Source organism: Lolium perenne, chromosome 7 (genome assembly GCF_019359855.2).
Source record: "Lolium perenne isolate Kyuss_39 chromosome 7, Kyuss_2.0, whole genome shotgun sequence".
In the NCBI taxonomy this organism is placed as follows: domain Eukaryota; kingdom Viridiplantae; phylum Streptophyta; class Magnoliopsida; order Poales; family Poaceae; genus Lolium; species Lolium perenne.
The window spans coordinates 273,358,997-273,372,885 of NC_067250.2; positions in this window are offsets into that span (position 1 = coordinate 273,358,997).

The following is a 13,889-nucleotide window of genomic DNA, read 5'->3' on the forward strand; positions in this document are numbered from 1 at the left end:
TGGACTACGGGTTCTAGCAGTAGCTATGTCGGTATACTCTCCCCCATGTACTTCAATACAATGGTCTCATGAGCTGCCTTACATGATTGAGATTCATCTGATGTAATCGGTGTTGTGTTTGTTGGGATCCGATGGATGATACATTATGATTTGTCTATCTATAAAGTTTGTGAAGTTATTGTTGCTGCAATCTTGTTATTCTTAATGCTTGTCACTAGGGCCCGAGTGGCATGATCTTAGATTTGAGCTCTATACTTGTTGCTTAGATTGTATCTACAAGTTGTATGCACATGTCACTGTCCGGAACCAAAGGCCCCGAAGTGACAGAAATCGGGACAACCGGAGGGGATGGCGGTGATGTGAGGGACACATGTTTTCACCAAGTGTTAATGCTTTGCTCCGGTACTCTATTAAAAGGAGTACCTTAATATCCAGTAGTTTCCCTTGAGGGCCGGCTGCCACCGGCTGGTAGGACAAAAGATGTTGTGCAAGTTTCTCATTGCGAGCACGTACGACTATATATGGAAAACATGCCTACATGATTAATGAATTGATGTTCTTTCTTAATGCTTTATCAATCCTATCAATTGCCCAACTGTAATTTGTTCACCCAACACTTGTCACTTATTGGAGAGTTACCACTAGTGTAGATCGCTGGGAACCCCGGTCCATCTCTCATCATTATATACTCGTTCTATATGTCATTGGAAGTAGTATCAACTATCTTCTGGTGCCATCGCTCTCATATTGCTATTACCGCTGCTGTGTTACTGTTACTACTGCTCTCATATTACTGCTACTTTCACATCACCCCTGTTGCTAGTGCTTTTTCAGGTGCAGCTGAATTGACAACTCAGTTGTTAAGGCTTATAAGTATTCTTTACCTCCCCTTGTGTCGAATCAATAAATTTGGGTTATACTACCCTCGAAGACTATCGCGATCCCCTATACTTGTGGGTCATCAGGCAGGTTGTCGCGAGTTTTGTAGAAACCCCCTGACTCTTTCTATTATTCGACTGCGCCACAACAAGCCAGTATATGGTAGCTAGTCTGGAACTATGCGGCATGACTGCCATGTTTCTTTCCCTGCTCCACGTTTCTGTAACTAATCGAGCCGAGGACGACATAGTTGGATGGATGCGAGGACCATGGCCAACGACCCGCGTCTCCGAAGTTGGAAGGAAGATTCGCCGCAGTATGCTACATAGAACCTCATCGAATGCTCGTTTGTGCTCTACTCAAGCTCGTTCATGCACCGCTTGTTTTGACAGCCATGTTAGGGTTCATGGATTCATGATCCGGGATGCGGAAGTCGATGAACTCGAATGGTAGGTGATTAGGAAGTGTTTTCACAGATTGGGATGTACGATTCCTTTGATTTTCATGTTGTCCTGTTTCGGATTCCGCTAATTTTATTCATAAAAGGGCGCATTTTTATGGATGATTTAGTGAGTTTATTGAGTGGATAAAGCTTCGGTGCACTTATTGGTGTTTTGTTTCATTGTTTAGTCAAGGAATTGCGCATTATTTTGACACTTTACCACATAATCCAAGAGACCCAAGTTCGCTGGAAATAATATGCCATACTGTTAACTGGCGATGTTTGCAACTTTAGTTAACTAAATTTAGATGCCAGCATGAAAACTGTGAACTATGTTGGATAAATGCTAATTGGTTTCCCTTTTGTGCAATGTAGATGACCCTGATAAATTCACTCTTCCATTGGAGCACAATGGGTTTTTCTGTGGCTTGCGTGAAAATTTGTGCTATGTTAGTGGCACTGCTAATTATTTTGACAATTGCAGCATGGATACATTTTCTAGGCTTTGGATAGAGCATTTCATCCATCAGTTGGGGCATGAGATAACAGCAAGGACACATGTGTATTGGAGTCCCCCTAGCAAAGATTTGCATGATGGACTGGTTTGTGTTAAGACTAATACATTGTAGCCATGACAGGGGTACCAATGCACTGCTCAATTTGTGGTAGAGCAAACCACAATAAAGAAAAGGGCATGAAAAATACATGGAAGCTCTCAATTTAATGGAGGTGTTTATTTGGATGTAGAAGAATAGGAAGCAGATGACCCTACAATTTTGTAGGTTTGATTTTGTGCACTCTTGTATTTTCATTCTCTAAATTGTGTACTTCAAATTTACCTACAACTGTTATTTTGTAGAACATTGTGTCAAAAACCCAGACCCAAGATTGGATCCTTTGCATTGCATGGACATGATGGTTCACCTCATGGGACAAGAGGTTTTACATTAATTATCCTTTTATTTATTTATGTTCATGAATTTAATTGTCACTCTCCTCCTTTTATTTATTTAGTCCAAATATATTAAATTGTGTAGGAGATGGCTCACACTAGGTAGCCCTTTGTGTTGCAACCATTGCCTGAGAAGAGTGAATTTGTTGTGGAGGCTAGGAATTCTCTGCCACAACAAGGTAGAGTCACTATGGCTCAACTAAGAGGAAGCTTGAGAGGAAGAGGCAGGGGAAGAGTTCTAGCTACTGACAAAGGAAGAGGAAGGGGAAGAGGAAGTACAACTGTACCTACTGGAAGAGCAAGATGAAGAGGAAGAGATAAAACAAGATTCTACTACATCCCAGACAGCAAGGGCATATCAAGGTAGAGTGGCTTCCACAAGGAAGAAGCAAACAGAATAAGAAGACTTGTATGAGCTATTGTTTGGTGATGAGGAAGAGGAGGCCAGATCAAGCCATGCATCATTGCCTGACCTGAATGCAACATTCACCCAAGAGACTCAAGAGGAAGTGCAAATCACACAGAATGCACCCCAATAACATGCAAGCCTATATGTGTTAGCAAGCCTGAATAATAGTTGTCTAGCATGATTATTTATTTGGAAACAAATTATGCGGATTATTTCTATGGAATTTATTTAAAGAGAACATTATATAACATGCATAAGCTAAGAGACATGAGGAAATACATGATACATTAGCAATCTAAAATACATAAGCTAATACACATGCCATCACAGCCACTTTTTTCCCTCTTTCATGGTATTCTTCACTTTCATGAACCAACCTTTTAGGCCCTTCTTGATCATGCATAAATTCATGCCTGTAGTATAATCATGTTTCATTCTTTTAGGAACCATTGAAGGCAGAAACTATGTTGAAGAAGTATAGTGACATCTCTCCATTTTCTCAAAAAACTTCTCTGTAGCTGCCTCCCGAGCCTGCTTAGACCTCTCAGACATTAATGGACCATTTGGAGTTGGGAGTCCCCTGACCTGACTGTAAACAATTCCCTCACCTAGCTCTTTCAATCCCTCTATAGCATCAATCTACATGAACCTCCTCTGGGTCTCTTCCCTCTCCTGCACACTTGTTCTATCATACACTTGTAATTATTTCTCAGGAGAAGGATACCTGGCACTTCTGGTCATCCTCGGCAGTGTGCTCCTCCTAGAAATGTCCTCCTTTTCTTTGCTTTCCATAAATCAAACCATCAAAGCACAAGAGAAGGCCGCAAGAGGAAAATAGTTTGCTCACATCAACTAGCTAGTTTGAGCACAATAGACTTGTTGATGTTCTTATCTTATATATATATGGAGACACACAAGCTCACGAGATAACAACGCAATGTACAAGACAAAAGCATCAATTACTATACCACAAGTCTCATAAATTTCCAAAGCTTTATGTCAATCTTACATTTCTTTTCCATCACATCAAAGTAAACTATGACCCCTAACACAATTTACCAATGCATAAAAATTACAACAAACAAAGTAAACACAAAAGCGACATATTTTATCGTCCCATGCTTCATCTTTGCCTTGTGCAATTTCTTCTTTGTTTCTATCTTCTTAATCAGAGCCTTCAGCTCCACAACTTCAATTTGCAGCTTCAAATTATCTTCTGCAATTGTTTTCATAATTTTTTAGCTACTGCAATCAAACCCTGCAACTCCTTCTTCCTTGTTCCTAAGGTTCCTACTAGCGAAATTTGGAAATATTCTCTCATTTTCTTCATCTTCATACCATTCTGCACCAATTCAGTATATTACAACACTGCATTGTGTACACATTGATTTAAGAAAAGGGTGTTGCGCGGAGAAGCTCACCTCCCACTTCTCGCCAACGCTCCCGTCCCAGTAGACCACTGCGGTCTCCTCCCACTTCTCGCCGTCGTAGTTGCCACTCCCGCCGCCACTTGTCGACATACTCCAACAACCACTCGTCACGCCGCCGCCGCTAGTCGCCCTTGGCACCACCGCTGGAGCTTGGTCAATTTGGGAATTAGAGGCTTCCCTTTTGAGTCACGTGACCTAAAGTTTCATGCGACGCGGAATTAATTCAGGGGGGGTTTCTACAAAATAGGCAACATCGGGGCCAACGTAAATTTCCATCGTGGCACTGCCACATGTCGTCTCATGGGAATTTTGTACTAATCTGCACCCGGAAAACAAGTTTCTATACCACGGCAACACGTTTTGCAAGTATTTGTACTAATCTTCACCAGAAAGACAAGTTTGTGTACACGGGTGCAATTACCTCATTTATGAACTACATTGTACAAGTCTATGCAGATAAGGTTTTCAAACTCATTTCTTTTATTTATCTAATAATGGATTTGAGCATAACTTCTTGTAAATGCATTATAGAATTTCATATAGACAAGTTTGAAAATTTATCTCGGTGGGTGATTAGGCACAAAATTTAGTTGCAAACAATTTTTTGTACAAAGATACATGTCATGCTTGAATAGACAGAGTAGTTATCGAATAATATTGATGCTATAGTGAACGCTATGTATTCCAAGAGCGGCGAAATGGCGGATGAGCTACACATAGCTCATAATCTCAGACATTTCTTGGGTCTCTCGATCTGGCCCACAAGCCATTTTCCTTCGGTTACAAAATTGAATCCAGTCTTTTCAATAGTGTTCTCGTATAGTGCTTGGTCCATCTACCTGCAAGTAAACATTGACCAAAGTTATGCATGTCCACACGTAACATTTTCATCTCCACCTCCTCGCTCTCTTCTCCTGTTCTCCACCCGGCGGCGACCATGACCTCCCCTGATCCCCTCCCTCTCGTTGTTATGGCCGACGCCAGCCCAGTCCTCAGCTGCGTGGATCTGTCCACTCCGACCTCGTGATTAACCTCCCGAGCCATTGCATCACGTGATCCAGCCAAGGAAATGTGTGGTTCCATCGATTGGTGGCGGCCGGGAGAAAATGTGGGATCTGTCGGACCCGGTGGTGATGGTTACATTAGATGCAGGGAAGCTGGTGTGGAGGACGCGGCCTGGAACTACGTCACCGGTTTGGATTTTTTGATCTGCACCACTGATTTTTTGTTCACTCCTTTTCTTTGTGTCCAACCTTTTTTGCCTGTTTTTTTTTATTTTTTTCATGTGTATATGGTTCCGTAGATGATTTTGGTTGAAACCGTTGACGAGTGGTTGCAGATTTCTAATGAATATGCCATATTTTTTGAATGAATACCAAAATCATGTTAGCACTGCTAATGGATGCTGCTGCTATCTTGAAAGTATTAAGTAAAACCAATATTTTTTTCTGCCATCAAAACATGTGATAATTTGTTGTTTTAATTGTTTAGACCTTGAAATCAAATATCACTAGAACTTGTGCGAATGATGTTTGGATCAAAACTAGAAGATATATATTCTGATCCGTAAGCTATGGTGATGAAATCGTGCATTATATTTGCTGGAATTTGTTGGTGTGGAGTTGCTGTTAATTATTGAAATTTTCATAATCATTATGGTGATTTTGCCGGAAATCTGGATTCTGAATAGCGGACAAGGGAACATTTTGCAGATGCATTAATGGATGATCATGTGCCACCTAAAGATTCTAAAAAGCCAAAAAAAATGAGATACATCGGAAGATTCTAAAAAGCCAAAAAAAAATGAACATCTCTTCACATGCAGCATATCCACCTCATCATTCTTCTCTAACCAATCCTAGCTTTCCACATCTTGTGAAATCTGCCACCTTGACTCATCACCACGTCACCAATCTGCCACCGTCAGTTTAATCGCATTCACATCATCATCTCAATTAATTAGCCATCCCATTATTAGTGGGATTGTCCACCTTCCATTGAAACTCTTGAGTGTGGTTCCCCTTTCATGACTTTTGGACTCCTCGATGCTGATCTTGAGCGCCTTTACTTCCTCGTGGTTTTTATTCCCATCTGCTCCACCTTCTTGATACATCCATTCTTTGGTGAATGAGCAATGAACGGGAAACTTACCTCTCAGGTGAAGTGTCTTCCTGGCAGCTTCGTGGTTCAAGCTTCAAACAAATAGGTAGGAGCTTCGATCCAAGACATCTACCATGTAATTCCTCTTTCTGCCCACACCCACGAATCTTTAATATAGGATCTCATTACATTCCTTGATTCCCTTTTTCTTATTTCGTCAGATTAAGCTTTTGGCCTTTTGCCTTCTAATGTATAGTTTTACAGGAGTAACTCATGCATGCGTCTGCAGTTCACGGGAGATAAATTGCAGCCGATGTGTTCGAGAGCCAGATTTGGGGAACAACCTTCATTGTGTATTTCATCTCCTAATTTGTTCAACTGACGAGTTGTACCAGTTACTTATGTATTGCATCTAGAGGGCCTCGGAAAGTCTGCACTATAGAAGGTAGAACATGTGTATGGCTAGACCTCATATACTACAGTAACACGCATAATTTATTAGTCTTGATCAGCGATGCCATGATTGTTTGTCCTTGCAATTACAACTAGCAAGAAGAGTTTAGTGACGAGTAGTATCAGTGATCTTCCTTGATTTTTTCATATTATACAGCAGAATAATGCAAGTGAGGTAAGATTCTTAACCATTTGATTCAACTACTTGATTAACCTTTTGCTTGCAAAACTTTCTTTACCTTTGTATTTCATATACATTCATTGTAAATATAGTTCTGTTTGAAATTGTGAGAGAGCAAACGTTTCAGTTTCTCAATATGCCCTACATAAAGTATTCCTATACTTTTTTTTCCAATGATTACTCTCGGCATTTTTAAAGAACAATGAAACATGTTATTTTCAGTAATACTCTAAATCACGATGACGCTAATATGGAGGGTTTTGCTGTAAGAATTGTTGTTTCTTCTGGTACATTTTTTTCTATATAGAGCTTTCCCTACAATGACACGTTGCTAGAGGAAAATTTGGATTGCTATTGTGTATGAATGAAATTGAATGCACAGCTTAGCTAGCATTTCCGTTGAATTTCAGGTGATACGAGGTACGCATTCCTACTATAATGCTGGTCTCTGCAGCCGCCTTAGGGTCATCCTGTTTGAGTTTGGATATTATATTTACCAAGGTTAAAAGCACTATATGGAAAAATTTAGATATATATATATATATGATTAGAACTTTTTTTTTACCAGGTGGTGAATACTTCTTCCAAACACAGTGATAAGCTCATAGCTCTTCGAACTTCACATGAGTAAAAAGTTTGTTTAACCTGCTCTAACTTTCATTTGATCCAAACTTTACTATGGGGTGATTCCCGCTGCAACGCGCGGGGAATCTTCTAGTTACTATAAACCTAGTACTGTAGTCAACCATTTTGATGTGTATCCATGTTTTGCTTAATTGAAAACTTATGTGATAGTTTGTCATATTACAAATAGTTTGTCATATTACAAATAAATTTTACAATCATTACGTGCAACTTCTTTGGAAGTGATGTAAAAACTTAATATTAAAAGAACATAACCAATGTTTCCACGAAACACTTATTTTCAAAATTATTAATCACAACCGTTTACTCAACACTTCTGTTTTCATCATTCTACATCACTCCGCAACATGTAAATATGAAAATGCTAATATACTACCACTTGCTTTTTATATGATTCCTATCTTGATTAATCAATTATAAACATGCGATGCAAAAATTAGATGTCTTATTGCGAAATATTTTCAATTAGATTAGTTTGCTGTCCAAAATCCTACTACTTCTTTAAAAATAGTTGCCACATGAGTGGCTTGCATTGTCTTAACTGTTCGTATGTCTTTTCAGTTAATCGTAAATGCACACTTTGTATCTTTGATCAGTAAAATCAGATATCTCTTAAAAAATGCAAGAATAGTGGATTCTCTGGAATATATGCAGCTAAGCCATGAGAGATTACTCACAACAACATTGTTCGAAGCTACTTCAGATTTTAGATTTCATCATGAATTCCGTATAAATATGCAACTAGGCAATACGGCTCCTGAATTCTTTGAAGCTAAGGGATCCATTTAGATTTCATCTTACTTACATATAGATATTTTAAACTTGAAAGTTTATTCTAGAACCACCATGACATGTGGGCATGCCCGAAAAGAAACACACGACTAAGGGTGTGTTTAGATTGCTACTAAAGTATACCTTTCCAATTTTTTAGTTATAGCCAAAAGATTTGTTCTTGTTTGGATGGTTGCCAACTTTTTGGCTTGCCAATGCTCCACTACCAACTCTAGTTCATTTTTTTAGCCAATGTTGGACAACTTGTGGGCAAGGAATAACTCAACCAAAATATTGGGTAGCCAAAATTTTGGTAGGGCAATCTTGGGCACAAACCAAACACACCCTAACTCTTCCTCACTTTCAGCACAACTCAGTGGTAGCGTCGGCCTTTAATCTGGTTCCTGTGTGATTCTCTATGAAGCCTATTTCCTGAGTAGGAGATTTTTTCAAATCTCAACAGCGTGTTTTTAAAATTTGGGCAACTTTATTAATGTAAGACTCACAAGTGGTTACAATCACTCTTAAGCCTGTGCACAACACATGGAGGAACACGCCCCAACACAACAAACTCACGTACTCGACACTGTGTGCCCATTTTTAGCGCTAGACCATCTGCAACTTTTTTTTTGTTTTTTTATCGGATGTCCCCGAAGGGACAACTTAGCTAGACCATGTGCAACAGAGAACGCCTTCATGTTTATCTTGGAAACAAGAAAACCTTGGAACGCGACATGATGATTTGAATTCCCTGTGCGGTCATGACCACTTCTCCAAATTCATCTTGTAGGATTCCTCCCCAAGCTCCTGACCTAGGAAGGAGACATCTGTGTTGAATTTTATCCACCCCTGGTTCGGTTACTTTCAGGATCCAGCACGAACATCCATCTCATTTTTCTTCAACGATAAATAATCCCAAGCAATATGTTTGCCTTTAACATTATCTTTCTCACCCATGTTCTCCAGTCTTAACACCCCTCTAGTTCCCTCTCTAGTTCCCACCCAAATCGCAGCAGCAACAAGAGATCCGATACCTACGAGCCGTATCTAACACCCCTCCCGCACCCCTCCCGTCCCGCAACCCTAATCTCCTCCCTCCGCCGCCGCCGGCGGTGCCACCGGGCAAAGGCCACGGGGCGTGGCGGCGGCGGCGGGATTCCCTTGTGGCGCAGCGGGGACGGCGGCCAGGTGCTCTCCTCGATGCCGCGGCGGCGGACTTCCTGCCTCCCGTGTATGGCGGGGCGGCGGAGGTGGACTTCCGGCCTCCCGTGTGATGGCGGGGCGGCGGCGGTCGGAGGATGGAGGGGCGACGGTGGCCAGGTGCTGCGGCCTCCCCTGCCTCCCGTCGGCGGCACACCGGTGGTGGCTGGTGGTGGGAAGGATTGCGCCATCCCCTCCGCTTCTCGCCGGTGCGGGGTGGTGACCTTGGGATTCTCCCGACGCCCGGGGCAGCAGCCTCGGGTTCGACGGTGGAGGCGGCCTTCTTCTTCGCCGGAGGAGGTCAGCTGGTTGCTGGGGTGGTGGATCACGAGATTCCTCTACCCCGGTGATGAAGATCTAGTCGACGACGAGCTAGCGGCGAAGGGGCCACCGGTGAACGCCGAGCCTTGACTTCGTTCTTGGCGGATGATGGCGGCGGCTATTGGCGTCGTTCCCTTGCGAAGGCATCATCTTTGCTGGCCTCTCCTGTCGCTCTCGCCGAGTTGGGGACTTGCGACTGTCGGTGAAAACCGTGCCACGTTTGGCGGGCGATGGTGGCGTCAAGCGTCGCTTCCTTCTTGAAGGCATCGTCGTCGCAGTCCGCGGGTACCCACTCGTGCTGCTCCGGGGGAAACCCTAGATCCAGCCAGGATCAGACGATGACGGCGCACCCTGCATCGTGTTACCTCCTGGGGCATCGTTTTTGGAGTAGCGGCTAGATGGAGGTGGTTTTTGGTGGAGTGGTTTCATCTACCACGTTGTCGTCGATATTCTTCAACGGCGTGGAGCTGCGGAGTATTGAAGACGGGCGAGGACTGTTGGACGTGTGCGGGATGGTGGAGCTGTTTGGTGTTATGGTGACATCTACGGCGGGCCTGGCATGGTCAATGCGTTGATCTCGCTTGGAGACGGGTTCGAGATAGATGGCGGCGGCGAACTCTGTGAAGTGTGCAATGGCGCACCCTCAGGGTTTTGCTTTTTGGATGATGTGTGTTGGTGTACCGTCACGGGGTATGGCCTTGTTCATGGTCCCCCTTTCATCGTAGGTATATCGAGTGTCGCTAGGAAGGTGGCTTCGAGTTGATCTTTGTATTCCCCTTCTAAGGCATCGCGAATAATTTCATAAAGAAAGAAGTTGTGTGCATCCTTTGGATGCAGAGGCTGGGGCTATGCTCCTTGATCGAAAAAAAATGTTCTCCCGTCTTTGAAAAGTGACATAATAAGACATCAAATACAGTGTCGATTGCTCCATTCCATATTTACCATCCCCAAAAATAAATAAATAATATTGTTCCTCATATGCCATACCCTCCACCAGATAAACAACATCTTCGCTCTTTGTGCTGTGCCAAGTTGGTTTAGTAAGATCAACCCCCAATCTTTACATGCGACCATGAGTTTTTCATCATCTTGAAGCATATCAAGTGCCAATTGGCCATGGTTATAGACTAGGACAGGCATGAGTAACCAAAAGTTGGAGTTGTCTATTCGTGGATAAACAGAATTTTTGCTAATGTTGTCTGCACCCCAGAAAGGCCGACGAGAGGCACTCGAAACCGCAAAAAGCGTTCGCTCTGCTCAGCTTCAATAAACGGGCGTTAGGTCGACAGCCGTCACCTGTTAAAAACCTCTCGAAAAGGCAAATGCAAGTGCATGTTGGCTTCAGTTTACATCAGCTTGTCGTCGGTGCGTCGGTTGGGAATTGGGCACGAGTGCGATTTCCTCCGGCAACTTTTTGCAATCGTTTGATAGTCTTATCAGTCACCGGGAGTCTGAATCTAGTTAAACATGGTTCTGAAGACATGGGTGCTCTGTTTCTTTTACGGTTATAATAGTTATGCTACGGTAACAGTACCGACGAACAGAAGCACCCGCGGAGTATTGTACTGACCTGAAGAAACGTACACATGCTAAAAGGAAAAGCCTAGCAGTAGTGGTGTTCATCACGACGCCGCCCTAATAACTATCTCATCTTTTCAGCACAATTAATTGTTTTCATCCATTAATCTGCATCGACAAGGACAAGAGCTGCTACCTCGAGGACTTGTGTTACAAACATAACACACGCGAGCGAATTCAGTACTGGTTGGCTGCCCGATTTCTACAGCAAACCAGTTCTGTCGTGATAGCGTCGACGGAAAGAAGCACCCCGCCGCGCGTCGTACTGAACTGAATTGAAGAAATGAACACGTCGTGTTTCTGTGCTAAAAGGGAAAGCCTAGTACGCCGACCTTGTTAAACGATGAGGTTGATTCAGGATATGGTGCGATCCTAACGAAAGCTAACCAGCCTTGTGTTACACGAAATAGATAGATAGATAACCATTGGATGTTGTTGTATACCGTGTAATCTTAACCATTGTAATCCTAACCTCATAAGTACTATAAATATACATTGACAGGCCGATGCATAGTCACGGCACAAACCAATCTATCTTTCCTGTATTGCTGTTTTTATATGGTATCAGAGCCAACACTCCCACACGACATCCATGGCTCCGACCACCACGCCGCCCACCATGCCGATCAATATCGCGGCCACGCTGAGCGCCGCCATCTCCATCAAGCTTGATCAGGAGAACTACCTGCTCTGGAAGGCCCAGGCTTTACCTGCTCTCTACGGCAACGATCTGTTCGGTTTCGTCGACGGCTCCAACTCTGCGCCGCCAAAGCGCATCGCCGCCGCTGTCGGGAGCTCTGACCAGATCGACAATCCTGAGTATGCAGCCTGGTTCGTTAGTTGTACTCAGTTTTCCCCAGCCCCTTAGTTTTTCCTCAGTTTTCCCCTCCCTCTAGTTTGAAACCCGTCGCAGACGCTCAGACGGGAGGGTTGCCGTCTGGTCAGAGGCCTTCACCGTTACCGGTGACGGCTAGGGAGCCGCGTTGGTGTTGAATTGACCGTTTCTTTCGAACTGTGTTGACTGTTGACTGGAGGAGCTCACCCAAAGCTTTCCACTCCGCCCGATACTGGAGGAGCTCACACACCGCCCCTCCGCCGCCACGCCGTCCTGCCCTCCTACCTTATGGCGTCGTCCGCCGCCGAGCCGCCCCCGTCCCCACCACCACCACCGGGAGGCGGAGAGGGCTCCGCCTCCACCAGATCTGGATCTACCCCTTTCGTGGAGTTTGTATGTCCATCTGGTGTGCCAAATGTTCGCGTCAACCGCGGAGAAGATTGGGAATCGGAGGGATCTAACGCATGGATCAACTAACTGCGTTGCTTTTCGAATAGGATTGATCCAGCGCTGGCTTTTCGGCTGGTGGCTAGGCTGGATTCTAGCTATACGCGTGATTCTAAACGCTATAAGAATGGGTTTTTCTTCCCTGCGGTGGTTGCAACCACCATCTCGTTGAGGGATTTGAAAGCTAACATCTGCGCTCGCATGCTGGAGCTCTTACGACGCAGTTCATTTCGAATATTTCAACACGGAGGGAAGATTTGTTCCACTAATTTCCGACGACGATCTGGGAATTCTTTTTGCTTTGAATGCTTCTTGCCGGTTCGGTAAAATTCGTATCCATGTGGACAGGGCCGGGCATCATCTCTCTCTCGTGCCGGGCATCATCGTGGTCGGGCATCATGTCTCTCTACTGCTCGCCTCTTCTAACGGTGTGCGCCGCGCCTCCTTGTAGGTCCACAGCAGCACCATCTCGTCCCAGTGCTAGTGGTAGCCGATCGTTCGTACGGTCATTGTGGAGGACGATGCGGACATTGAGGATCAGCCTCCTCAAGATGATGAGGATGAGTTGATGTTTCCTGAATTGGTAGATCGATGCGGAAGCGTGCAATGGAGGATCAATACATGGAAGATATTGCTTTTGGTGCCAGATTTGATGACACTGATGATGAAGAGAAGAATGAGAATGATGACAGCCTCGTTTTAGCCGATTACGAAGGTGAAGACTTGCCTACAATTGAGTGGAATAGGGAGAATCCCCAGCTTGTAGAAGGCACCGTGTTTCAAACGATGATGGACTGCCGTAATGCAATTACTACATATCACATTCTCACTAAGAATAATTTTGAGGTTGTTAAAAGTGAGCCAGGTAGGTTCACAATTAAATGCCCATACCCAAGGTGTAGGTTTAGGCTGCATGCATCCACAATGCGTGAAGCAGCTTGGTTCGTGTACTACGCCAACCGAGTTGTGTATTTAGATCACGGTGTAAAATTTGTTATCTATTACCGACATCCCTTATCATTATGTTTCAGGTAAAGAAGAATAAGGAGATCCATAGGTGTCCACCTCTAGGGGAGAGCCGTAGCTGAAAACAAAGCTAGCGAAGACTAGGTGGTTGGCAGATATAATCCTAGATTGGCTGAGAGAAGATCCTTCACTTGGTCCAACAAAGACTCGTAAAAAAGGTGGTTGAGAAGTATAAAATGGAAGTACCTTACATGAGGATGTTCTATGCAAAGGAAATGGC